Here is a 26,868-nt window from a genome sequence, read left to right on the forward strand (position 1 = left end):
ACAGCCTGGTTTCCTCATTCCAATTCCTGTTTCTTCCCTCAGGCAGGGGACAAGCTCATGCTTTTTTTTTTTTTTTTTTTTTTGTTTTTTGTTTTTTATTTTTGTTTTTTTTGTTTGTTTGTTTGTTTGTTTTTTTGTTTTGCTTCTAAGACTGATGAATGAGAAAACTGCTATAGGATCATTTCCCTAAAATTTTAGCAAAGCTTTTGATAGAGTGCTTTATGATACTCTTATGGGCAAGATGGAGAGAGGTAGACCAGACAAGAATATAGTGAAAGGGGGGAAATCCAATGTGAATTAACTATATGGCTTTTCTTTTTTATAGAGGATGTCATTTCTGCTATAAATTAAATATCTGGATCCAAAGAGCAGTAATTCATGGTTCATTGTTATCTTGGAAGGAAGAATGATCCAAGGAACTATACTTCATCCTTAATACATTGGATAAAGTCATCGATGGTAGGCTTATCAAATTTGCAGATTATACAGAGTTGGAAAGGAGAGACTGCTAATACACTCCATTATGTGACAGAGTGGAACGTTGGATCTAAATGAATAAGGTGACGTTCCATAGGCATAAATAAATGTACTGGTTATCACAAAGTGATTTCACGGTTACAAGGTGGAAGAACTTGGCCGAAAAAATACAATTCACATTTTTAAAAGATCTGGGAATTTTAGCCATACAAGCAGAATATTAATCAACAGTAGGGTCACAGCCAAGACAGGGGCCTTTGGCTGAATTGCAAGAGGTATAGTACCCAGGATTTGAGAGGCCATAATTCAATTCTACTCTAATCTGGTGAGACCTCATTTGGAGTACTGAGTATTACATTATATGAAAGATGTTGATCAAATGGAGTACATTCAGAGGACAGCCTTGGGAAAAGTATGAAGTCCTGACCCTATGAAGATTGCTCAAAAGAATTAGGTATATTTACTTTGAAGAGGAGAAGACATAGGGAATATAGGTATAGAGATCTGAAAGACAAATGTGTCTAGAAGAGATTAGATTTAATCTGCCTGGCTCGAGAGGGCAGAACTGGGAAAAGTGGGAAGTAGCATGAAGTAGGTGAATTTGTGCTTGATGTAAAGTAAATCTTCCTTACAATTAGATCTGTCCCAAAGTGGAATGTTCTTTTGGGGAATGGGGTAGATTCTTTCTAGGTTTTTTTTTTTTCAAACAAGGGCTAGATGCTGGATATGTTGTAAACTATGAGCTGAACTGGATAATCTCTGAGCACTTTTTAAAATCTGAGATTTTATGATTAATGTACATTAGTCAGAAGTAATATACAAATAAAACTATACCTGTTCTAAAGGTAAAGCCATCACACTGAAAAAAAAAAAAAAAACAAAAAACAAAAAACCAGAGAAATTCATATTATTTTAACACAGTCATCTTTTAACTTGTCATAATTGGTTACTTTTCTCAGATCACATTAATCCAATGCATTTCCATGCTAAATATTATCCTTTTGCATTTGGCAAAGATCTTTTGTGTAATGTAGCACTATCTCATTCTGATTGTTTTTTCTTGTTTAGTTTATCATCATTTTCTCTCTTACTAGTGTCTCTCAAACAATGATGCACCAAGTTTTAATTACTTATTTTCTTGGTTTTGAGTTTTTTTTTTTTTCATCCTTGGGAAAAATGTTAAGCACTACTAATGGGAGACTAAATTGATCTTCCGCTAACCTTCGGAGATGCCCAGAAATGAGCTTCTGCAGAAAGGTAGTGATTATGGAACCCATCTCAATTTTGCCAGTCAGACACCTTGAAGAAATCAATTAGTAGGCAAATTATTAACTAATTGAGCATTTAGAGTGTTCTTACTTTTGAAAAATCAATTAGGCCTTTGCCCTTAGTTTTCAAGCATTACTTCATTATTAATTGTTTTAAACAGCAGTTCATCAGTGATGGATTCAGATCAGCTGACAGTTGTGTTTTGTTTATACTCTGCACTTAATTGATTAATACAATGAGCTGAAAACCTTTAACATCATTGATCATGTCATGGAATGCTGAGTAATTGACTGGGAAAATGTGATTTTTCAGATTAATGATTCAGTGGTTGGAGGGTTCAATTCAACAACAGCCTGCAGTCAGCTAAAAGAGAAGATTTCCAGTTTTTCTCTAGAGTCGATGTGCAGGATGAAGGTCCTGCCTCAATCTCTGAACCACATACAGTTTATTTTTGTCTTCATTGGTGATGATTCCTTATTCTGTCTGAGTCCTGTAGAACATATTGGTGAGGTACTACTGTTGTTTCACCTAAGAATTCATATGGCTTTTACACTTGCTTTTGAAGAAATCAATCCTAGGTATCGGCATTAAGTGATAAAGAGGTAGGAGAGAATAGGTGGTTTGGTGATCCATGTAGACATCTCTGCAAGCTCATTCTTGGACATCTAGAGAACTGTAGAAATTCTACCGTCTTTATAGCATTATCAAGATCAACTTTGACATAAACCATTTGTAACTGTGAGTCCTTTTCATGTCAGACTCCTGTGACATTTCCAAATACTTGTTAGATATTTGGAATAAGGGCTCTTGGTTGGGTAGGTCTTTGTATACCTGGGGACATAATTTGTCACCAGAAGCATATTGATTCCATTCTGCCTGTCTCCAAGGAATCACAGAGAGATGAGAAGTTTATTTAAAGCAGCTCCAAAAGTTTACCAGTACTTACAATTTCCCACTAAATAGCTCTACTTGATAGTTATTTTTTCCCTTTACAAACACTGGGCAAGATCTTATCATTCACATGCATCCACTGCCATCTTGATTCATCTGTTTTGTCCTTGTTCCCTTGGTCCAAGAACCCAAATCATCATTGAGAGCTTTTATGGTCATGGTGGCCAACACAAAGTCCAACTGCCTTTTGGACCTTTATATTGAATCAGTTTTAGGCTGGTACAACACTCCATTGAAGAGCTCCAATGTCTCCAGAGGGTTATGCCTTCCTTATTCCAAGCTAGTTAGTCATTACTCCTCACTGGACCTTTCCTGATTTGTAAAATGAGGGGATAAGATTCAGTGGCCTGACCACAGGCTTTTCCTGACTTTCTATGAAGGAACCTGGTTGATCAGTTAGCCTCTGTCTTGGTCTCCATGCCTTCTGACTCAAGAAGTGCCTTGGAACCACACAGAGCTGACTTTAGTCATTTCATTTCTTCCTGAATCTTTCTGTTCATCATTTTAGTCTCTATATCTGTGTTCAATTATTTCAATGTCCTCGCTACACATTTGTTCTGATTACACCGGCTATTATTTTAATCAGTTGGGTCAGTTTAAGGTATTCTTTGCTGTTCAAAGACATTGTCCCTTTAATTATTATTCTGTGATTTGAAACCTGTCATATCAACATAAAATTGGAAGATTTCCCACCTTTTTATGGGAGAAAATCAGTGTGATATGCCATAGACATTCTTAGTGACACCAGATTAAAGTCCCAGAACATCTGAGTGAGTCCCAATATAATGGGGATAATGTAACTTCAAAGAGAAGATAAAGTTCGAAACATTTCCTCTGAGGTTTTCAATGATTTTCCTGTATTTCTCTTCTTCAGTGCCATGGTATATTCATATTGTCTTTTGGCATATACTAGCTAGATCATGAAGCTTTTTCTTCTGGATGGTGAGGACACACACCTCCCCGAAATATGTTTTCCATATTACACCTTTATAATAGAACCAATATGATTCAACATGCCCCCGTGTATACCTAGTAATTTCCATCATTGCAATGGGGTCATCAGATACTGAAGAAGAGAGGGCATTGGGACATTGGTGGTTATTGTTATTGCTACTTGGATAGCATTTGTTGAAAAAGGATGGGTTCTGGGTTACTGGTTGCTCATTACAGTGTTGCCCCTCTCATCAAGTCTCTCATTGCACCATCCTGAGACAATTTGTTTTTCATTATCAAGGCTTTTAGCTTATTTACTAGCTTTTTTTTTTTAGCAATAGAGTTTTTATTTAAATTAATTTTTTGATAAGTAGTACTTTATTTTTTCCAATTACATGTAAAGACAGTATCTAACATTCAGTTTTGTAAGATTTTGACCTTCAATTTTTTTTTCTGTCCCTCTTTTCCTTTCCCTCTTCCCCAAGATGGCAAGCAATCTGATACAGGTTATACATGTGCAATCATGTAAACATATTTCCACATTAGTCAGCAATAGGGGGTTTAATAATTAGTTTCCAAATAACTTCAACAGTTATCTCTTTAGGGATCTTGGAATCTTCCTTAGTTCAGACAGCTCATATAGTATGCCAGCCACATACATTTTCAAAAACAAACAAAAAAGGCTGGGAAAATGTCAACACATAATGTACAGTGACCTCGAATGGAAATCATATTTGAAAATGGCTATCAAATTATAAGCCTCACCTTGAAGATGAAAACAAAGGAAAGAAGAAAAAAAAGAATTTTGAATGCATCCCACAGTCATGAAGGTACTAATAAATAAACATTTTATTCACTATGTGGTGGTGAGGTTTCTGGTATAAGCAATTTATATCTTAGAAATATCAGCGTAGACTAGACTGCCTTACAAAGCAAACAAACAAATACAACCTTATAATGCAAATAGCTTTGACTTAAAATATTAATACATATTGTTTGCTACCTTACCAACCTTTAAACCAATATAGCATGGACTCCCTTCATATTTTGGCTCTGGTAACTTGTTAAACTATCAGTGTAGAGACATTTTGAATAACCCATTGTAGGAAGCATAGCACTCCACTTGACTGTGTCGGTCATAAAACAAATTTCAAAGCATTTAATTAAGACAAAAAAAGAAGATCAGTGTTCACAGGTAAGTATTCAGACAACTTCCTATACCTCTCATGGAGGTAGATTGGCGGGAAATTATTCCCAGGAAGAAGTTCCTTCTCAGAGGACCATGACATCAGGAAGGTTATGTCATGGTTTCAAATGAATTGAATTTAAGTGAGGGAGAGCTATGCAGAAAGTCAATGGCTTTACTTTCTCCTCCAGAGCCAGCTGGATCCAGTGGCAAGACATAGATCAGGATAGCTGGAGATGCAGTGGGAGACCTTGGTGTATGTAAGTTAAAGCCCTTTCCAGGTCTTAGTTTCACTGAGTCAAATGTTCATTCAGTGATTAAGGCTGGGTAAGAAATCAAGCAGGGAATGTTATATTTTACCTAATCATAAAAATATCTTAGTCACAATGTCTATAGCAGTAGGAAATGTTGTAATTCCTTGTACCCCAATCTTCTGTCAGATGATCTCATTGGACAGAGTAAAGAACATAGAAGACTTTTAGAATTTGTCTTGACTGGGGATACCTTTGCAATCAAACATAAAAAAACTCTTTCTTCAAAGCCCCTTCCACTCTTCTTAAACAGGCTCATTGGTTAATTGAACCATCTGACTTGGTTTTCAAGCTCCCTTCCTCTTCAAATACACGTCTCCTGAGGCACCTCCTAATTCTAGGCACAAATCTTTTTTTTTTTTTAATTTTTTAAAATTTATTTTTAATTTATAAATTTTTTGACATTATATATGCATGAGTAATTTTTTAAATAACATTATCCCTTGTATTCATTTTTCCAAATTTTCCCCTCCCTCCCTCTACTCCCTCCCCTTGATGACAGGCAATCCCATATATTTTTCATGTGTTACAATATAACCTAGATACAATATATGTGTGTAAATGCCATTTTCTTGTTGCACATTAAGTATTAGATTCCGAAGGTATAAGTAACCTGGGTAGATAGACAGTAGTTCTAACAGTTTACATTCACTTCCCAGTGTTCCTTCTCTGGGTGTAGTTGTTTCTGTCCATCATTGATCAGCTGGAAGTGAGCTGGATCTTCTTTATGTTGAAGATTTCCACTTCCATCAGAATACATCTTCATACAACATTGAAGTATACAGTGATCTTCTGGTTCTATTCATTTCACACAGCATTAGTTGATGTAAGTCTCTCCAAGCCTCTCTGTATTCCTCCCGCTGGTCATTTCTTACAGAGCAACAATATTTCTAGGCACAAATCTTAAGGGATGCAGTTATCCAGGGACTTCCCAGAGTGAAATGCAATTCTCTTGCCCCAGCCATCATTGACACATTTTCTATTACAGAAGAGAATGTTTATCTGACATTTCTGTCAGAGCCATCCCCCTCACCATGAGTGGGACAAAGGAAAGCTCTATTAATAGGAAAAACATTTTAAAATATAATCTTCATAGCCCCTGAGAACCCTATAAGGACCTAGAAGTTTAACTTAGACTCTAAATCTGGATATGAGGAAGATTTACAAGTCAATAGAATAAGAAAATCCTTGACAGATCAACAGTTCTGTGATCTTTCATCTAAGTCATTAGCAACGGAACCTCCAGCTTATATAAGTAGCTCTTCTTTCTCCTTAGATTTTTTTTTTTGGGTGGGCAATGGCGTTCACATCCATTTTGCCAAACAGAGCCTTTGACATAAAGACAATTCTCATAAAAACAAAAGGGGTTGATTCATGAGAACAAAAGCATTCTCATTCCTCCAGAAGTTTCTAGTCTTGATGAAAAGCAGGGCAATATGTTCCACCTGACCGAGGAGTCCATTACATTGTCCCTATCCTCTAAGAATTTGGCAATCTGGTAAAGGGCAAGGAAGCCTCTTCCTTGAATGATTCATCCCATGTCATTCTTCTTGGGCCTTCTGTTTCTTGGACTGGGCACAGCATCAGTCTGGGTTTTGGTGATTCTTTATCTCCGATTCCCTTACTCTGGGTTCTCTGATAGGGATACCTTCTTGCAGATTCAGGGATTTGGGGGAATATCTGAGCATCCTTACCCTTGGGTTTCAGGAACTGGGTCCAAGCCTCATCATCCCTACTATATTTTAAACAGATCATTCAGACCAAATGTGCTTTTTTTCTTTCCTTGAATTATCACAGCAATTATTTCAATTCTTCTCTTGATGTTGCAGGCATAGACAAAGTCTAAGGGCTCTTTGTATACTAATATAAAAGAGCTGTCAAAAATACTATCTTACTGGAACATAAATCTTTAACTGATCAAATAAGTGAACCAGGTGTATCACCCTCCAGCTGTGACTAAAGCTAACAGATGTGGAAGAGTAAGGAGCTTTTGATTTCCTTTTCATATTCTTAAAGGACAAAACCAAGAGATACTGAAATCCCTAAAGGGTAGGAGGAAAAAAAACCATAGAAGAGGACTGTTTTTAAAAGTTTTGTCCTTCTAAGATTCCTTTAATTGACTATTTGTTTGTTTGATAGAATAGGAAGAGAGAACTTGCATAAAGAGATGAAATTAAGTATAGAAAAATATTTAAATGTAGTATTATAGGATTTAAATACACAAAAGGCAGGCAATTCAGAGTTATGGTTTTCTTAAAAATTATGGGACAACTCTATCACACACATTTATTCCTATTTTAATAAAACATATGCCTATTTTCAAAGCCTCTGGGCCCCATTGCATATTTTTAAAATACCAGCACAATCAACATGCTGAAAAACAGCACTAACTAGGCATTTCCCCCAAAGAAAACTATTCCACATAAAGGCCTAGAAATATATATTAAGTCAGGAATTTAATATAACAAATGTAAAAAAGGATGAGTTATCATGTCTTTGGGAGTTATAACTTTGAATTTTAGGCTCCTGTCCATTTAATATTTCAAATGTTGCATTGCATTAATGTCAAATTTTGGCACTGACTATTGAGGCTTTGATGATATGCTGGCTCACCTTCATTTTCCTGAACCCAAACCTGAATTGCATACCAGTTTTAATACATGTTGGTTTCCCTGCATAAAAATGAAGCATTACTGAACATTTTCCAGTTGTGTGCTTAAAAAAATCAACACAGGCCAATATTTTCCTAATTCTCTGCATTTAGGGAACATAAATAGCAACTTTTAATTCTGTACTAGACATTGAATTGCATGGTAAATTAAATCAACCCTGGTTATGTTTCATTTATTTCTTACTTCAACGTTCCCTATATAGTAGTAAGCTGAAGAGTCGAAATATGAGTAACTCCAAACAGTAGTTAAACTTTTGACATAAGTAAATCGTATCACTTAAAATAATTCTTATTATTTTATGGGAAACATCTTGAAGTTTTTAAACAAAAAAATTATATTTATTTTTTAAAGGAGAGAGAAGGGAGGGAGAGAGAGGAAATATAAATATCAGATCAGATTTGGTAATTAAATTAATGTATACAGATCTTAGCAGAGCCAAAAGCAGTTAGGATAATATTAATCAATTCTTATTTGCTCTTAATTGGGATGATGAGAAAACATTCTCAGCCTGCTCCATCATGTTGCCATTTTTATTGAACTTTCTTGGATCTCAATGAAAACAATAGTTTTTTTTTTCTTTCTAAACTATTACCAAAACATTTTCAAAAGCAGTAAGCAAGTAGTATAATTGGGGTTTTTGTAAGTAACAGCAAGACAAGACATGTTGAAATAGGAGGCTGCTTTTGTTTTTCCAAAAGTGTTTCCTGAATCTCCAATAATCATAAGAATCCTGTTGTATAAAGAAGAGACTTCACAAGGACAAGCTGTCCATTTAGAAATCATCACCAGAAGCTTTCCCCCCCCTCCCTCTTTCATGGGGAGGAAATATTTTATTTATTCATTTTATTTCATTCGATGTTTTTTGTCATCACATGGTAGTCATCTCCCACCCTCACCTTTTCCCTCATCCTCATTCATCTAAATGACTTTAGATGATATATAAAGTCCCATTGAGCTCCCAAATTCTGTCTTTGTGACAAATGAAAACAGTGATAGAAAAAGCGATGATACAGAAATCTTGTCAATTACGTCCTCAGAGTACCCTACTTGTGGACAGAGTGATTGGTAAAGAGAGACTGATGTGGCAGAGATCTATTTAATTATCTCTTTTCCAGGATATTCATTGGTTTTTCCATTACTTAGATTTCAACATTGTAAGAAACTATAAATAAATGTTTTTAAATGATTTCATTATTAAAACAGCTGGTTTAACTTAGTAGAGATGATTCCATTTCTTGATAAATGAAGTCTCCTTGTGTGTGGTGGTTGCTCAGATGCAGTATGGGGGTTAGTGAGGAGCCATGAGGTACAAGATCATGGTAGAAGAGGGAAGAGGGGATTATTTTATTCCCATTCAGAGTCAGAATTGTCCAATTAGGTGATTTCTTCATCCTTGTATAGAAGGCAATCTCTTATATGCCAGTGAAGTCTTTGAACACTTTGAGTGAAGTGTTCAAGTAGACATTCCTTCCACTGCATTATTTACCTGTCTAGCATCAGGAAGGAGGGCAGAAAAACTCCTCTTGTTGATGTCCTTCTACACATGTGAAAATGAAAAGTTCAATTCAGTGGATAGAATTTGGCCTTTATAATGCAAACAAGCCACATTACAACGGTTTTAAGGGTTACAAACTGCTCTTCTTATGACAACTTCTCTTTTAGGGAATTATCTTTATTTCAAAGAGAAGGACTTTGAGGTTACGATTTGCTCAGAGTCATATAGATCAGAGTTAAGAGCTGTATCATACTTTATTTTTGCTGATTATTGCAGATCTGTGTCTTATGGCTCTAAGCCAATGTTCCCTGGAATACAAATATCGGGGCAATAATCAGCAAAAATAAAGTATGATACATCTTTTGATACAAAGGTGCCACAGAATTAAGGAATCACAGAATTATGGAATTCAATGAGACCTTACATATTACCTAGATGCATTTCTTTATTTTGATGTGGGTGATTGGCCAGACTCATTTAGTAAGTAGGAGAGCTGGGACTAAATTCAGTTTTCTAGCTGCCAGTCCAGTGCTTTACCAGAATTCACATCCAAATGAATACTGTTCTTTTCAAAGGACTTATTTTGGAAAGGCTATTTATTTAATATTCCTTTTGCTCAAAATCTTTTTGAAAACCTCTTTCCAAATGGCTTCCCATTCCATTCCTGTATAAAAGCCACACAAGAGATCCAAGAAAAACGATAAAAAGATCTACTTGTACAAAAATATTTATAGTAGCTCTTTTTTGTTATGGCAATTGGCATTTGAGGGAATACACATCAGTTGGGCAATGACTGAACAATTTTCTGCCTCTTAATTTGATAGAATACTTTGTATTGTAAAAAATGACAAGCAAGATGCTGTCAGAAAAACCAGGGAAGACTTATATGGACTGATGCAAAATGAACTGAACAGAATCAGGAGAAAATTGTATGTAGTAACAGCAATATTATAATGATGATCAACTATGAAAAACTTAGCAATATAATGATCCAAGACAATTCTGAATGACTTGTGATAAAAATAAAAGCTGTCTACCTGAGGAAGAACTGATGGAGCATATCTGAATATTTAAGCATACTTTTTAAGCTTTCTTTATTATTCTTGGGTTTTTTGGTAGTTTCTTCTGCAACATGGCTAATATGTAAATATTTTACATGACTGAATGGATAATCTATATCAAATTGCTTTACTTCTCAAGGGAAAGGAGAGACAAAAGGGAGGAGGCAAAGAATTTGGATTCAAAATTTTAAAAAAAGTTACAAATTTTGTTTATATGTAATTGAGGAAAAAATATGAACTCAATGAAAATCTACTCAAGAAAAATGAATGCAACTATTTTTTCAGTCATCTTTTAATTTACGCTACATATGGAACCACCCAACTCAATCAGCAGAAGTGAGTCCAAGTAACCCCAACTCATTCCAAAATTCAAATGCCTTCTCCTTCTGTACATACTCTTACTTTCCAAATTCTAAATTCAATCCCATTGTGGGCTCCTCCAAAGAACTTGTTATAGGTCTCAAAAACAATTTCACTCATTTGGATGTCTAAAATTTCATGTGTCATTTACAGAATCAAATGCATTATTTTTAGTTATACATCATATCATTTTTAATTATAATAAGAATAATATAGTATTTTATAGATGATGAGGTAGCATAGTTTTATAGAGAATTAGACTCGGAGTCTGGAAACCCCAAATTCAAATCTTGCCTCAGTCACTCATTCGCTGAGCAATTCTCAAGTTCTTCTTCTGCAAATAGTGAATACTTGCACAGATTTTGGTCGTGATGATCATTTGAGAGCTTAGTACTATGTTTGACACATAGCAGGTGTTTAATAAGTATTGAGATAAAAAATGTGAAACTCTTTACAAACTTTAAAGCTGCATATAAATTATGATTTCTAAAATGATCACTTTTAAGACAATCAGTCCTAATTCTGCTTAAATTTCCATCTTGCAAGGACGGTTGAGAAGGAGCCCATCACCATAGACCAAGTGGGTATCTATCATTGTTTCTCTTTGTTGTTCCTTGCTAGCTCTGACTGTTTGCTGCACACACGCCAGGGTCCAGGGCTGCCCAAATGTGTAATAGAGAAGAGAGATTTTCAAAGAACCAAAAAAGGCTTCTAAACATCTATCTGGCCCTCACCTTGAAGAGTCTGGCCTTCATGGACAGAAGGGTTGAGAGATGGGAGCAGGGAGCTGGGTGAGTAAAGTCACTGACATCTGGTTCTTTGTTTCTCACTCCTTCCCTGAGCTCAGTCTGGCCAAAATCCAAGAACTGGCAGCAAGACCAAAGGGCTGCCTCCACTTATCTCTTTGCTCTGTGCTCTTGAGGACTTCTGGCCCGTTGCTATTTACAGATCATGAACAGAAGTATGAGGGAGGGTCTTTTCACATGGAGGAGGGAGAGCAATTGCAACAGCCTCTTCTTCAGCACAGTTAGCTATTAGAGTTAATTTTCCCAGTGTGCTGGCTGAGTCCCTTACCAAGGGGTAGCCAACCAGAAACCCATAGAGTCTCTGCAATGTATAAAATATGTGGAAAGATCAATGTTACAGCCTTCATAGAGAGACTCTTTGGACCCTCCCCAGAAATCCAATTTCCTATTTTGCTGCATCTTTTCCTCAGTGCAGCCGCTATGTTTTCATTTGCAAGATTCACTCTAGGTTGGCTGCTCCAAGCTGCACTGCAGATGGGCACATTCTGGGGGGGGGAAGTGAGGGAGGAGTGCAAGTGGGTGCTCAGTTACCTAGAGTTCTGACTGTTACACAGTGTTTCAAAGGAACTGAAAGAAGTGTCTGGGAGGGCTTTATGCAATTTGGTGCATGTTTCTAAAACTTGCCAGTGGATAAAGAAAGAAGGACTTTGTTTATAAGCCAGATAAACCTAAAACTGGCCTGAAAAAGACAGTGACATGTTATTGCTCATCTAAGTATTTTAGATATTTGGGGGAAATGGAATTGACACAGGGATGCAAGCTTCCACATGCAGTGAATTCCATTCTTTGTTAATCATGTTTTCCAGTTTTCTCCTCTCATTTTATCCCAACCCGTAAAAAGGAAGATTCTTAATACTTTTTTTATGCCAAGTGCCAGCAGTATAAGGAATACCGGTTACATTTTAGGGGAAAGCTAGATGTCTTTTAATTTAAACCCTACCCACCTTCAAAACTTGGGGGAAATATCTCCACTGGAAACATCACAAGATTTAAACCAGGAATTCTTAACCACTTATTTGACATGGATCCATATGATAGTAAAGTGAAGCCCATGGACCCATTCTTGGAATGTTTTTAACTATCTAAAATAAAATATATAGATTGCAAAAGAAATAATTTATATTGAAATAAAGATTCAATTTTCCCCTATCAAAGTTCATGGATATCCCAGAATTTACCCATAAAACCTTTAAAGGTCTTTGAATTCCAGGTCAAGAAATAACAAATTAAAACTTAAAGAGATCTTTGAGCATCTAGATCAACCATGTCATCTTAAAGACAAGGTAAATGAGGGTCAGAAACCTTAAGTAGCTTATCCACAACAGTAAGAAAGGAACACAGACAGGATTATAACCCAGGTTTTGAAATCCAAAACCTAAATTTTTTTCTTGACACTTTGCATGACTGCTTTTCAATAATACTTGAGAACTCTTGAATATATATTGGATTGTTTGCCATCTATAGGAGGAGGTGAGAGAAGGGAAGGGCAGAAATTGGAACACAAAATTTTGCAAGGGTCAATGTTGAAAAATTATCCATGCATGTGTTTTGAAAAGGAAGAGCTTAAACTTAAAAAAGGGAAAAAATAATACTTGAGAACATGTTGTCTGCAATGTACTTTTAAAATTTTATTTTCTCAAATGAACATAAACTTATTTTTTCTCATCTCATCCTGGATTTAAAAAGGACAAGAAAGCCAAAGAGAAAAGCCTTATGACAAACTTGCAGAGTCATGCATAATAAATTCCTGTACTGGCCATGACCAAAAAATATATGCCTCAGTTTTCATCCTAAATCTCTCATCACTCTATCAGTAGGTGGGGAGCATTTGTGAGCTTTGGTCTTGTGGATTTGTGGCTGGTCATTCCATTGATCAGAGGGCTTCATTTTTCAAAGCTGCTTGTCTTTACAATGTTGCTTTTGTGGAAATTGTTCTCTTGTTTCTGTTTAATTAACTCTATATTGGGTCATATGAATCTTCCCAGATTTTTCTGAAACCATTCCTTTCATCATTTCTTATAGCAAAATAGCACTTATATTTACATACACTGTAATCTGTTCATTATGTTCCTCTACTCCCCATTGATGGGCATCCCCTTAGTTTCTAGTTCTTTTCTATTATAAAAGAAGTGATATAGTTTGGGGGGAGAGGTATAAATGAGTCCCTTTCTTTTTCCTTTGAGCTTTCCAGTATAGTCCTAATAATGGATCAAACATTAAGCCTTTGGATATAGTTCCAAATTGCTTTTCCAAATGGCGAGACCAATTTATAGGTCCATTAATAGTCCATTAATGTTCCTACTTTCTCCAGACTCCTCAAACATTTGCCCTTTTTTGGGTCAATGTAGTGGATATTGGACAGAAGCTCAGAGTTGCTGTGATTTATATTTCTCTAATTGTTAATGACAAAGCATTATTTCCTAGAAAACCAAACCAAACAGAAAGCCTTATATATTCTTGTCTAAAAAATGTTTTCTGAATACACTTTATGTGTTATACAATAGCCATTGCCCTGTATAACTGGAAATTATAACTGTGGAAAAGATTTGCTTTAAAAAAGAACCAAAAGTACAATGGAAACTTGCACCCAATTCTACCCCCTCAATGAGTGAAATGCGATGGGCAGATCCCAGACAACAACTTTTTCTTTCTATTAGGTCAGGGATTCTTCACCAGAGGTCGGTGAATTTACTTTTTAAAGACATATTTTGATAACAGAGGAGGAAGATTTTAGACTTCTCTTTATTTTAATATAATTAAATTCCTTTGCAATATTATGTATTTTATTGTATACATTTACACAGTTATTTTGAGAAGGGATTCATAAGCTTCATCATGTTTATAAAAGGGGTTCATGACACACAAAAAGTTAAGAATCATTATTCAAGGTGGGCTTTGAGAGAGTGATCTTCTTTTGGTCTATACCTCTACCTGGCTGCTTCTTCAATTGCTCTAGTTTCTTCCTAAGTACTCACCTTTGAATAATCATACTTGTCTCTGATTCAACAATGACTTGATTTAACCTATAAGTGAATTGGTCTCTATCTGTGTGGGGTTTTCTAGATATGTATTTTAGGAACTCAGAGACATTATTTATCCCATTTACAAGATCTCTTTTTTTACTTCTAGCTCAGAAGATCCCAGATTTCATCTTGACTATTTGGACAGAAGTCCAATCCTCAACCTGTTTTTAGTTCCTTGTATTCCAATTAGTCATTGATATCTTCCATTATTTTTTCAGTGGTCAACTGATACAAAAACATGCATTATAAGGCAATTGTGATCAATTATAACCATTTTTACAAGGAAAGGGACTAAGCCTGTGATTTCATTGACATAAGCAACCTCTCCACCACTGAATGGCCATGATTTCTATATTGCTTATAATTTTAGAGAGTCGCCTAGAGCAAACTTAAGGACTTTCCCAAGTTCACAGAGTCATTATATATCACAGCTGTAACATGAACCTACGCTTTCCTGGTATAAGGATTGGGGGAGCTGAATCAATACATCATGTCTACTCCATCAAAGTAAATAACAAGACACTATAGGTGTATAAAGTATAGAGTGCCAGATCTAGAGTTAGGAAGATCTGAATTGAAATCCTGTACTACACACTGGCTAGCTGTGTGACTTTGGAAAAATCACTTAATCCTATTTGCTGTAGTTTTCTCATGTGTAAAATGAGTTGGAGAAGGAAAGGAAAAATCACTCCAGCATCTTTGCCAAGAAAACTCCAAATAAGATCCCAAAGAGCCAGACACGATTAAAAACAACTGAACAATAACAACAACATGCCCGATACCTTCATCAAGCAAGAACATATATATTGAATCAGTTGATCAATCGATCAATCAAAAGGCATTGAAGCAAGTTTAGTTTGAACAACCTTTTTAATCAAGTTGAGAAAGAGTAGAATTCTTCCTGACACTGAAGAAGATGAAATGATGCTATACTGGAAATATACGGGAAATGGATAATGAGACTCAGTCATGATCTTATATGAGCTAGCAAACCAATATAATTTCCAGAAATTGAGTGCCTGACTGTCTCAATGAGGAAGCTATCCAACTGACCCTCTAAAGAACTTAACTTGGGGTGGGGAAGGAGGAGAGTCTCTTGGACTGTGTTAAGGAAGTGTCCCTGGAGCAACAGTGGCTGATAATTGTGTTTTCAATGAGATCTGAAAACAAACTAGTCATATCGAGGACAGGACTGTATAACTAAGCGACCACATTATACATAAGGGGAACTTTGTAAACCCTTTAAAAAGGAAGAAAAAGACTTCTAACAGTTAAAAGGTGTGAGTTCACCCCTTTACTACATGACCTCTCAGAAGCTTTTTCCACTTTTGCCTGGACTTTGGGTAGACTTGTGGAAGAATATGTCCCAGATTCTGGAGTGAAGGTTGTTTAGTACCAAATATTTTTACCATAAGCCTTAACTAAAGCTAATCAAGTCTGGCTGGATAAATGGTATCATTTTATAGTTATTGTAAAGGCTACACTAACACTGCATGAGCTATAGTACTAGGATGATTAATACCCAGCTCCTCTGGGGTTCCCTTAGACTCCTGAGAGGAATAATAGTTAGTAGTGCTCTGCAGAGTCAACCTGCCAGTGTGTGGCAGGGTGGAGAAAGTAGTCCCAATCCTGTGCTACAAAGGCTTTCTATCCATTTTGCCATACTGATTTAGGCATTAATTAATATTAAATACTATGCTATGCGATTTCATGATTCTATTGGCACCATGGATATTGATTCCTATTCTCTCGATGCTCAAACTTTAGCATCATCACTGGCAAATGGTAGGCACTAAATAACTGTTTATTGATTGATTGATTGATTGATTGGAGGATTTGACTGAAAATGCTAAGGCTTGCTGAGTAACTCCATGAAATTCAAGCTCTAACTACTAAACTATTGTCACCAAATAAGTCACAAGTAACCAGTTTCTTCAGGTTTACAAAGGCTTTTTTAATAACACTTTTGTGGAGTAGGTCATAGAAATACATATATCATTATCCCCAATTTTCAGATGAGCAACTTGAAGACATATCCAGAACTAAAGCTAAATTCTGAATGAATGCCTTGAAGTAGCTGTATGTATTCAAATTCACCCTATTAAAAGTATAATTATGTATAGTAATTGGGTCCAGCTCAATGGAAATATTCAGTGTGGATTCTAATAATGTTACTATTTCTTGATTAGTTAAGATAAAATCTAGCTATATAGCCACATGAATGCAGTAAACTTAGGAAGAATTTGCCGTTACCAAAGGGATTGTGGGAACTCAGAGCATCACTTCTAGCTTTGGATCATTGTTTTAAATTGCTACTCCTTTCTCTTGCCTTATCCCTTGGAGTTTTTGTCAGGGTTTGAGTTGCTACATCTTTCTCTTTCCTCTCTTGGGTCATACTTTTGGACCCAGCTTTATTCCAGCTGGAGGATTCACTCCATCCCGTTACATTAATTGCCCACTAAATATTCATCCCAATGAATTCCCCTTCCCACTTTTAGTGGACAGCAATGGCTGAATTATCTCCTTCCCCACCTCAGCTTGCTAGAATGTCTTGTCAAATTTTCAAGGGTAGAAATAGACATTGGCTTGTTTTAGCCTGCGTGAACCAGTATCAAGGTAGAAAGGGAGACTTGTGGAAGGGAATGACAATTCCCAAGTGTGACATGAAATATACTTGTGTGAGGAATAGAGTAATGGAGCTAGAAAAGCCTATGGGAACCCATTGCTTCCCTCCTCTATTGTAATACTTGGGCTTCTGGCTCAGTAACAACAATAATCTAGGGAAATGTTGACTCCAGAATCTTAATTTCCCTCTTTGCTTTATTACTTCTGCTTAACACTTTGGGCTGGATTAGGAAGCTGTCAAAGGCATCCCCACTAGGCTTGTGGTTCCTGAGGAGAATCTTAGCTTGGCTGTCACTCCCATGCTTCTCATTTAAGCAGGAAGGAGTTGAAGAAAGGGAAATTAGATGCATTTTCTACTCTTATTTCAGACTCATTTTTTTTCTTCCAATTTTTACCATCTATTCTCACCCCCACATAGGTTTACTTATATTCTTCTTATTTTGCAGTAGATATCCAAAAGCCAAAAAATAAATGGATTTTTAAATTAAATTTTAAAGAGTGAAGAGAGATACATGCAGAAAAAGGGAAAGAGTAGAACCAAGAGGAAGAAAGAACTTGCTTGCACAGTTTATCGGAAATAGAACAAGCAGAGCTAAATGCTTATGACTGGAAGAAGAAATGCTTCTGACACTGTAGAGGAAGCAATTAACACAATGGTTTCCTCAGAATAAGAGGGAGAAGAAGTCTATTTCTGAGAAGTATTTTCAATGATTCAGATCTGGTTAGCATCACAGAGCCCTATCAACATCACTTGCCACCCATATGACAGCCACAGAACCCCTGATAGTGGCAGGCAACTCTTTGAATGTCAGAATAATATAATAATCTCTCTGAATGAATCAGAGCATCCAGCCAACCAGGATCTCCCCTTATTTTCTTAGGCTATAACTTATAAAGTGTACTCTACTTCCTTCTCATTTTTTCAGGCATCTTTTTCCTCAAATCCTCTTTGACTTAAACTTTCATGATCTCACGGGGTCAATGGGATCCTGATAAAACATCTGTATTCTAACCCAGGGTCACAGTTACAATTGTCCAAAATAAAATCTTGAACATTTTTTGAGGATGGCTTTCCTTATAGGAAATTTAGGAGAAGCTGTTCTCTATTGGGTCCTAACCCTGTTGGAAGAAGGCAACCCACTTTGGGGAAATTATTGACATTTTTGAAGATGAGCTCATACCTATGTTTAGATATATCTAGTGAAAAATCAGTACAGCAATCCTCTGTGCTGGGAATAAGACAAGGGTCCAGTTGGGAATTTTAACAGCTATTTGGGTCGGGAGGGATCAATATTGGTTGAAACCCTGTACTTAGGAGGCTGTTAATAAGGAATTAAAATACTGATATATCTGGTACCTGTAGACTTGACCAAGTAGACTTAACTCCATGACCATGTGATATTCAGCTTAAGGTTTGTTACAGTATCATTTCAGGCTTACAATATCCCTGTGAGATATTATTACTGCCATTGTACACACGAGGATCAAAGAGATTAAGAGACTTGCCCACCACGGCACAATTTATTTTATTTTATTTTATTTTTTTTACACTTAAATAGAATTGATTTTATTTAATTTTTGTTGGTTTTCTTATTACACATCATTTCTTGTACATTTTTTAAATTAATTTTTATAATTATAACATTTTCTTTGACAGTACATATGCATAGGTATTTTTTTTACATTATCCCTTGTACTCCCTTCTGTTCCGAAATTTTCCCCTCCTTCCCTCCACCCCCTCCCCTAGATGGCAAGAATTCCCATACATATTAAATATCTTACAGTATATCCTAGGTACAATATATATGTGCAGAACTGAATTTTGTTGTTGTTGTTGCAAAGGAAGGATGGTATTTGGAAGGTAAAAATAATCTGGGAAGAGAAACAAAACAAAACAATGCTCACAGTTTACACTCATTTCCCAGTGTTCCTTTTCTGGATGTAGCTGATTCTGTCCATCACTGAGCAATTGGAATTGGATTAGCTCTTCTCTATGTTGAAGATATCCACTTCCATCAGAATACATCCTCATACAGTATTGTTGTTGAAGTGTATAATGATCCCATAGTTCTGCTCGTTTCACTCAGCATCAGTTGATGTAAGTCTCTCCAAGCCTCTCTGTATACCTCCTGTTGGTCATTTCTTACAAAACAATAATATTCCATAACCTTTATATACCATAATTTACCCAACCATTCTCCAATTGATGGACATTCATTCATTTTCCAGTTTCTGGCCACTACAAAAAGGGCTGCCACAAACATTTTGGCACACACAGGTCCCTTTCCCTTCTTCAGTATTTCCTTGGGATATAAGCCCAGTATTTAGTATTTTCTTGGGATATAAGACCCAGTATGGCTGGGTCAAAGGGTATGCACATTTTGATAACTTTTTGGGCATAATTCCAGATTGCTCTCCAGAATGATTGGATTCTTTCACAACTCCACCAACAATGCATCAGTGTCCCAGTTTTCCCACAGCCCCTCCAATATTCATCATTATTTGTTCCTGTCATCTTAGCCAATCTGACAGGTGTGTAATGATATCTCAGAGTTGTCTTAATTAGCATTTCTCTGATCAATAGTGATTTGGAACACTTTCATATGAGTGAAATAGTTTTAATTTCATCATCTGAAAATTGTCTGTTCATATCCTTTGACCATTTTTCACTTGGAGAATGGCTTGATTTCTTATAAATTAAAGTCAATTCTCTGTATATTTTGGAGATGGGCCTTTATCAGAACCTTTAACTGTAAAAATGTTTTCCCAATTTGTTACTTCCCTTCTAATCTTGTTTGCATTAGTTTTGTTTGTGCAGAAACTTTTTAATTTGGTGTAATCAAAATGTTCTATTTTGTGATCAATAATGGTCTCTAGTTCTCCCTCAGACACAAACTCCTTCCTCCTCCACAAGTCTGAGAGGTAAACCATCCCATGTTCCTCCAATTTATTTATGATTTTGTTCTTTATGCTTAAATCTTGGACCCATTTTGATCTTATCTTAGTATGTGGTGTTAAATGTGGGTCCATGCCTAGTTTCTGCCATACTAATTTCCAGTTTTCCCAGCAGTTTTTGTCAAATAATGAATTCTTATCCCAAAAGTTGGGATTTTTGGGTTTGTCAAACACTAGATTGCTATTTTTATTCACTATCTTGCCCTGTGAATCTAACCTATGCCACTGATCATGGCACAATTTATTAACTGATAGAAGTGTTATTCAAACTTGAGTTTTCCTATGTTCCTTTCGATAGAATATCCTTTCTATACCATATTACCCTTTGGAAGGAGAGTGGAGATTTTGGTTAATGAAGATTTTAAAAAAGGCATTTGAAGTTGAACATATCTTGAACCTATGAAACTTGGAACAAATATGAGAATATAACATTTTAGACTATATTCTGTGGCATATTTAGCTAATATTTTCTCCTGGCTTGAACAAAAATACCGTCACATGGATTCCAGAGTTACTCACCAGGATGCTTCATCATGGTTCACTCTGCAAGGCTGACAAGTGTATTTTTCACCAGGACCAAGTAATGTATGGGCCAACGTTCAGTGGGGTGGCTGAATCAGCAGGAGTCTGCCTGTCTGGGGCTCCTGTGGGCTGTCAGAGCTATAAGCTGGGGCATGAAATAGAAAGAGCTAAGCTTTGGGAAATAGCTTGCATTCAGAGAGAGCCCCTAGTCCTTGTCACTTTCTGCATTTGGTTTCCCTAGTCTTCATCAAAAATGCTTGCCCTTGGACCCTGATCTGCATGAGACTTCCTGGTTTGCTTCCCAAACTTTGGATTCCTCTCTCCCCTTTCTCACTATAGTCCTTCCAGGAATGGATAATCTTTGAAATACATTTGTTCTCTTTTGTTCTTACCACTCTTTCCCCATGTCCTGGGCAAAGAGGAGATTTCCCTCCACTGGGGATTTCCTTAATTACTGACAAATGCCATTCCTGCCCTCACTCACCCATTAACCATAAGTAGTTGTCTTATGGGCTACAAGCGAATCCAGCTTTGTAATGTCCTGTTTCTCTAAACTGTAATCCTTCTCTGGGAGCAGATCCTTTGGGGAGCTTCTAGAGGCAGCCTTAGTTTCAGTTCAGTTCAGTAATCCCAAAATGCAGTTAGGAGTTAAAGCCCTTTACTGTCTCTTTCCAAATCTTATCTCCTTCACTTGGGGCTCAGCTAGTTTTATGGAGGCCTTCCTCTCTCCTTGATTCCCGGAGAGCTCTTGTCCAAATGTCTCCAGCCTCTTCTCTTCCCAGTGTCTCCAACCAGCACAAAAGTTGAAGTTTGAATGAATCTGCTTCTGCCTCCAAGAGTGTGGGATTGTGGGTTTCCCAAAAGTCAATCCTAGTTGTGAATCTCCTCCCAGAGAGTGGGCTTGTGGGAGCTCCTTAAAAGTATGCTCTCTTAAAGGTGTGAATCTCATAGAATTCTAGTAAATACATTACCGAACTAGAAAATTGTTAAGTACCATGCTAAATTAGATAATTATATCCATTCCAGTGACTTAACACCTTGTAAGAATCCTAATACAGCTTTTATAAAAATTAAGGAGACTTGGGTTTTATCTAGTCTTAAGTCTGCTTTGTACTATGGGCATAGGAGTCACATGTGGTACGGGAGACAGTGAAGAACATTTAGCAGAAGATGTCGCAGCGCAGAACACCCTGTACTTCCTGGGGACTTCAAGAGACAATCAACTCAAGTATGGTGTCACTTTGGGTAGAGAAGGAGAACTTTTCCCCATATGAGTATCTTGTTCCCTCCATGGTTCCAGTTCTAACACATGGGCCAAGGCCAACTGAAGCTCCCTGAAAGCAGAAACTCTTTCATTTTTCTCTTTATTTTTCTGTTTACACATAGAAGGCATTTAATAAAAGCTTGTTGATTTATTGAGGACATTTTAAAATTCAGTTTATTCTAAGAAATGCAAGACTGGTAGAACTTCTCATAGGCTGTTGTATATTAGTTCCATGTTGTAAGGAACATCATAAGGAGCACTGGTGTGAAAGGTGAGTTGGACTGTGTTTTTTTTGGCATATGAGGGGCCTGTTTTGACATTTGACCCATCTCCCTTTTTAAATTTCATTCATTCATTCATTTATTTAATTTATTTATGTATTCATTTATCTATCTCTATCTATCTATCTATCTATCTATCTATCTATCTATCTATCTATCTATCTAGCTGAGTTAATTTGGGTTAAGTAAATTGCCCAGGGTCACACATCTAGGAAGTGTTAAGTGTCTGAGGCAAGATTTGAACTGAGATCCTCCTGACTTCAGAGCTGGTGCTCTATCCACTGCATCCCCTAGCTGCCCCCTTCTCCCCCCCCCCTTTTTTTTAAATAAATATATGCCTCTGTTATGGTTATTGCTATTTTATAAAAAAGGATTAAAAGTTAGAAATGGAGAATATATACCTCCCAATAGCTATTTCCCTTGTCAATTTCCTTTGGATAGGAAGGAACTTTACCTTTTTTTTTTTTTTTTTTTTTAAGCTTTTTATTTTCAAAACATCTGCATGTATAATTAGACCACATTGACTCTTGCATAGTTTTGTGTTTCAGATTTTCTCCTCCTTCCCCTCATCTCTTACCTAGATGGCAAGCAATCCAAATATGTGTTATACTTGTTAAGATATATGTTAAATCCAAGATGTGTAAACATATTTATACAATTCTCTTGCTGCACACAAAAAAAATCAGATAAAAAAGGTAAACAAAATACAAGAAAACAACAAGAATGAGAATGTTATGTTGTGATTCACATTCAAGAAACTCTCTGCCTTAATGGATTAAAAGTACTAGCTCTTAAGCCTTCCTGGAGAGAGGATGCTTTCACTTGGAAGTAGTTAGAGCCTAGTTATCATATTCCCTGATCCCAACAAATGTCTTTTTAAAAGACATGGCTCCTAACTGTGACATCCAAAAGGTTGTACATTTATTATATATCATTTACAACCTTTCTTTCCCATCTCTTTGGACAATATTCCCCCCTCCAGCACTTTGTGATCCTGCTCAAATGGCCTGCTCCTTCTTCCCTCACATGAATCTCCTGTCTGAACTTTTCCTCCATTCTCTGTGACTGGGAGACAAACTCTACTTCTCAGAAACTTTCTCTTCCTTCAAGATTCAGCTTCAGCATCACCTTTTGCATGAAATCTTTCAAGATTTTCACTAATTGCTAGTGCTCTGTCTTCTAACTCACCCTGTTTAATTTTTCTTTCCATTTATTTTGTAGCTACTTAAACTATTAAAGCTCAAAACTGCCCTAAAACTACTGAAACACACTATGTGTGGATCCTCCCCCCTCATTATAACATAACTGTTTTTATTCCTTGTATCATTAGTGCCTAACATTTAGCTGATGGATTGATGGCTGTGTTTTCTCAAGGTTTTAGACAAGGAAAGTCCAGAAAACTATTTTTGGTATTGGGACGTGCTCTGCAATGATGAGGAAGTGTGAAAGGTCCTACCTCCTTGCAATCTTTCAGGGAGTCAACCTGATTAGAATCTTGCTGTAATATTGGGAATGTGTCCTGGAATAGTCTGGTAACTGGACATCTGGAAAAAAATAAAAATGAATTTGCAGTGACTGTTTTGAGCACAAAATCTTTCCCAAATAATGTTTCAATCGCTTTTGGGGCCATTATAAGGCTCAGTGGGATGATGTGTCTAAAGTGATTTGCAAGCTTTGAAGCACTAACTAAATGTCAGTTATTATCATTTCTGTCATCCTCAGGCAGCTCCAGAGAATGCCATCAGCTTTCCCATGACCATTAGATGGGTGTGCTTTGTCCTGGAGAGACTTCCTTTTATAATTGATTCAACATCACTTTATGAGGAGGCCATCTTTCTTATAACAAAAGACTATTCAAATAGGGTTAAAAGGACTATACATGTATAACCTATATCAAATTGTTTGCTTTCTTGGGGAGGGAGGAGATAAAAAGGGAGAAAAAAATTTGGAAGCCAAAATCTTATAAAAATCAATGGTGAAAACTATCTTTACATGTAATGGAAAAAATAAAATATTATTGAAACTAATAGTGAAAAAAAGACTTCAATTCTATGCACTAGGTTATCACCATTTTGATAAAGAACATGCCATTCTCTCACTGTGTGTCTCTCTCTGAATCTCTCAGTCTCTTTTTTTCTCTGTCTCTTTCTCTTTCTATCTCTGTCTCTGTTTCTTTCTGTCTCTCAAAGACAAGATTTAAATTTGGACACAACAGATCCTGTCTAACAAATGTTGTCTCCCTCAAAATCCCCCTGCAACTCCATCTATTACAAAGTACCGTCTTCCTTCTCACTCCAAACAGAATATGGATTATTGAGAGAAATGAAAAATAATTTGGGCAGCATGCTATTAATAATGAGCAGTTTTGTTGTCTCTCCTTAATATTATATCATGTTAATCATTGAATGAGAGCTATTTTAATGCTCTTTTATACTCTTTTCCTAATTTAGATGAATTCCCATTCATGGGCTCCAGTAAAACCTGAAAAGGAGATATGGCTTATACTCAAAATCAAGGAGTATTACCATCAAAAGCCATGTAGGCAGTGAATTGAGGGATGAGAATCTTCTTGCTGCCCCCAGTCTTAGAGCTCTAGCACTGTTGGATATATTGATCTCTGACTAAGGATAGGGAAGAGCTCAGGATAAGTGTCAGTGATCTTGTGGACAGTCCTCACTGCCCAGAGAGTGATCTATTTTTATTTGACACCTTCTACCATCTCACAATACATCCTAATGCTCATGCTCTCTCAAAGGGATGCAAACACAGCAATGGAACAGAAACAGGTCCATGTGTAAGGGAAGCTACTCAAGTTATTAGATTCTTAAAAGCTGCTCTTCTCCTTAAAACCTCATGGCTCAACTGCCAAAGGCAGCTTCAAGAGGTAGTCAGAACCCCCATCAGTCTAGTAAGAAGACTTGGGTTCTCTGCTTTTTAGTTATGGATGAAGGTAGAGTGGTAAGAATTCTTCTAAAATGTAAAGAAGCTTCTCAGAAGTGATCATCAAAGACTGTAAAAGGCAAATAAAAGAAGGAGAAGAAAAATGGGAAAAGAAATGAGAGGTATGCAAAGGACCTTAGAGAATGGAGATTGGGGGTTAGTAGAGAGATTAGGACAGGTTAGGAAGATTGGGGATTAGTCAGTATAAACATTAAATCCAGTTTGAAGATTTCTGACTATATTTCATGACAACTATATGAGGTAGGTCAGACATTTAACATTTGTTATAGATATATTTGAAATTATTTGTTGAGTCTCTTATGTGGCACCCACAGATCAGTGTGAGATGGTTTGTTCTAGTAAATGGAAAACAAAATCTTCCATATATTCAGGTATCAAGGAGACAATTAGTATAAGTTGGAAACATATAGTATACATTTTTAAATAAAATTTATTTGTAAAAAAAAATCTTTCAGTGATTGAACTCTGTGAATTAATAATGGGCATCATCTTGTATTTGGAAGATTTCACCAATCTTTCATATCTTAGATCTCAAACTAGTTTGTTCCTCTCAACATTTACAAAAATGTGGAGGCCCACTTATGCTTGCCTTGTTAGGATTCTGAGAGCGGGCATTGGTGTATTCCATTGGTCGGATGATTTGCTGGAAAGGAGCTCAGATGCAGGGAAGGGAGTTGTTTTGTGTTGCTATCTCACTATCTTTTTTTTATTAGATGTTTGCTTTATACCTCCCTATCATTAATGGTCAACTCTCTAGAAGGGAGGGCAACTAAGTGATACTGTGGATAGAGTTCAGGATCTGGACTTAATAAGATATGAGTTCAAATTCTGTCTCAGATACTGATTAGTAAGTCACTAATTCCTGCTTGCCTCAGTTTCCTCATCTGTCAAATGAGCTGGAGGAGGAAATGACAAACCCCTCCAGTATCTTTGCCAAGAAACTCCCAGATTGGATCATGAAGAGTCAGATATGACTAGAAAGAAGAGCCTGTGAAAACCTGAGAATTCATTTAAATGTAAAGTCTTCACGTGGGTTCAATAAATTAATTTCATAAGTATAGAGTGGCAAAGCTTCACTATGTGTACTTCCTGCTGTTGTTGTGAGGACAAAGTGTTTTCTAGGCATGTGGTATAATAGTGGATAGAGGAGATAGAGGATAGAGTCAGCACAACTACAATTCTGTTTGATGCTAGATGGTCATAATTTAACTTCTTTAAATATTAGTTTTGCCATTTGCAAAATGGGAACATTACATAGGCAGCTAGTAGTGTGGTGGAGAGGTGCTGGGCCTTGAGGCAAGAAGATTTCCAAGAAGAGAGGAAGTCACCCTAGTCTCCAACATTTAGTAACTGTGTGATCTTGAGCAAATCTGTTTGCCTCAGTTTCCCTCACTATAAAACAGGGATAATAATAGCCCCTCTCTCCCAGGATTATTTAGGATCAAATGGATTAATGTTTACAGGTGCTAATACAGTGCCTGCTGTATGGCAAGTGCTATGCTATATAAATACCAGCAATAACAACAACTGTCATTATCATTACTACTTGTACTATCTATGTCACAGAGTAATTGTGGGAAAAATGTTTTACAAATCTTAAAGTGCTATACAAATAAGTTTTATTATTATGGTAAAGTGTCATCAAATGTGTGATAGTTATGTTCATAAAACTCTTGTTTATAGAATTATCATCAGATGGCTTTCTTCTTTTCAGGG

This window comes from Sminthopsis crassicaudata, chromosome 6 (assembly GCF_048593235.1).
Source record: "Sminthopsis crassicaudata isolate SCR6 chromosome 6, ASM4859323v1, whole genome shotgun sequence".
NCBI lineage: Eukaryota > Metazoa > Chordata > Mammalia > Dasyuromorphia > Dasyuridae > Sminthopsis > Sminthopsis crassicaudata.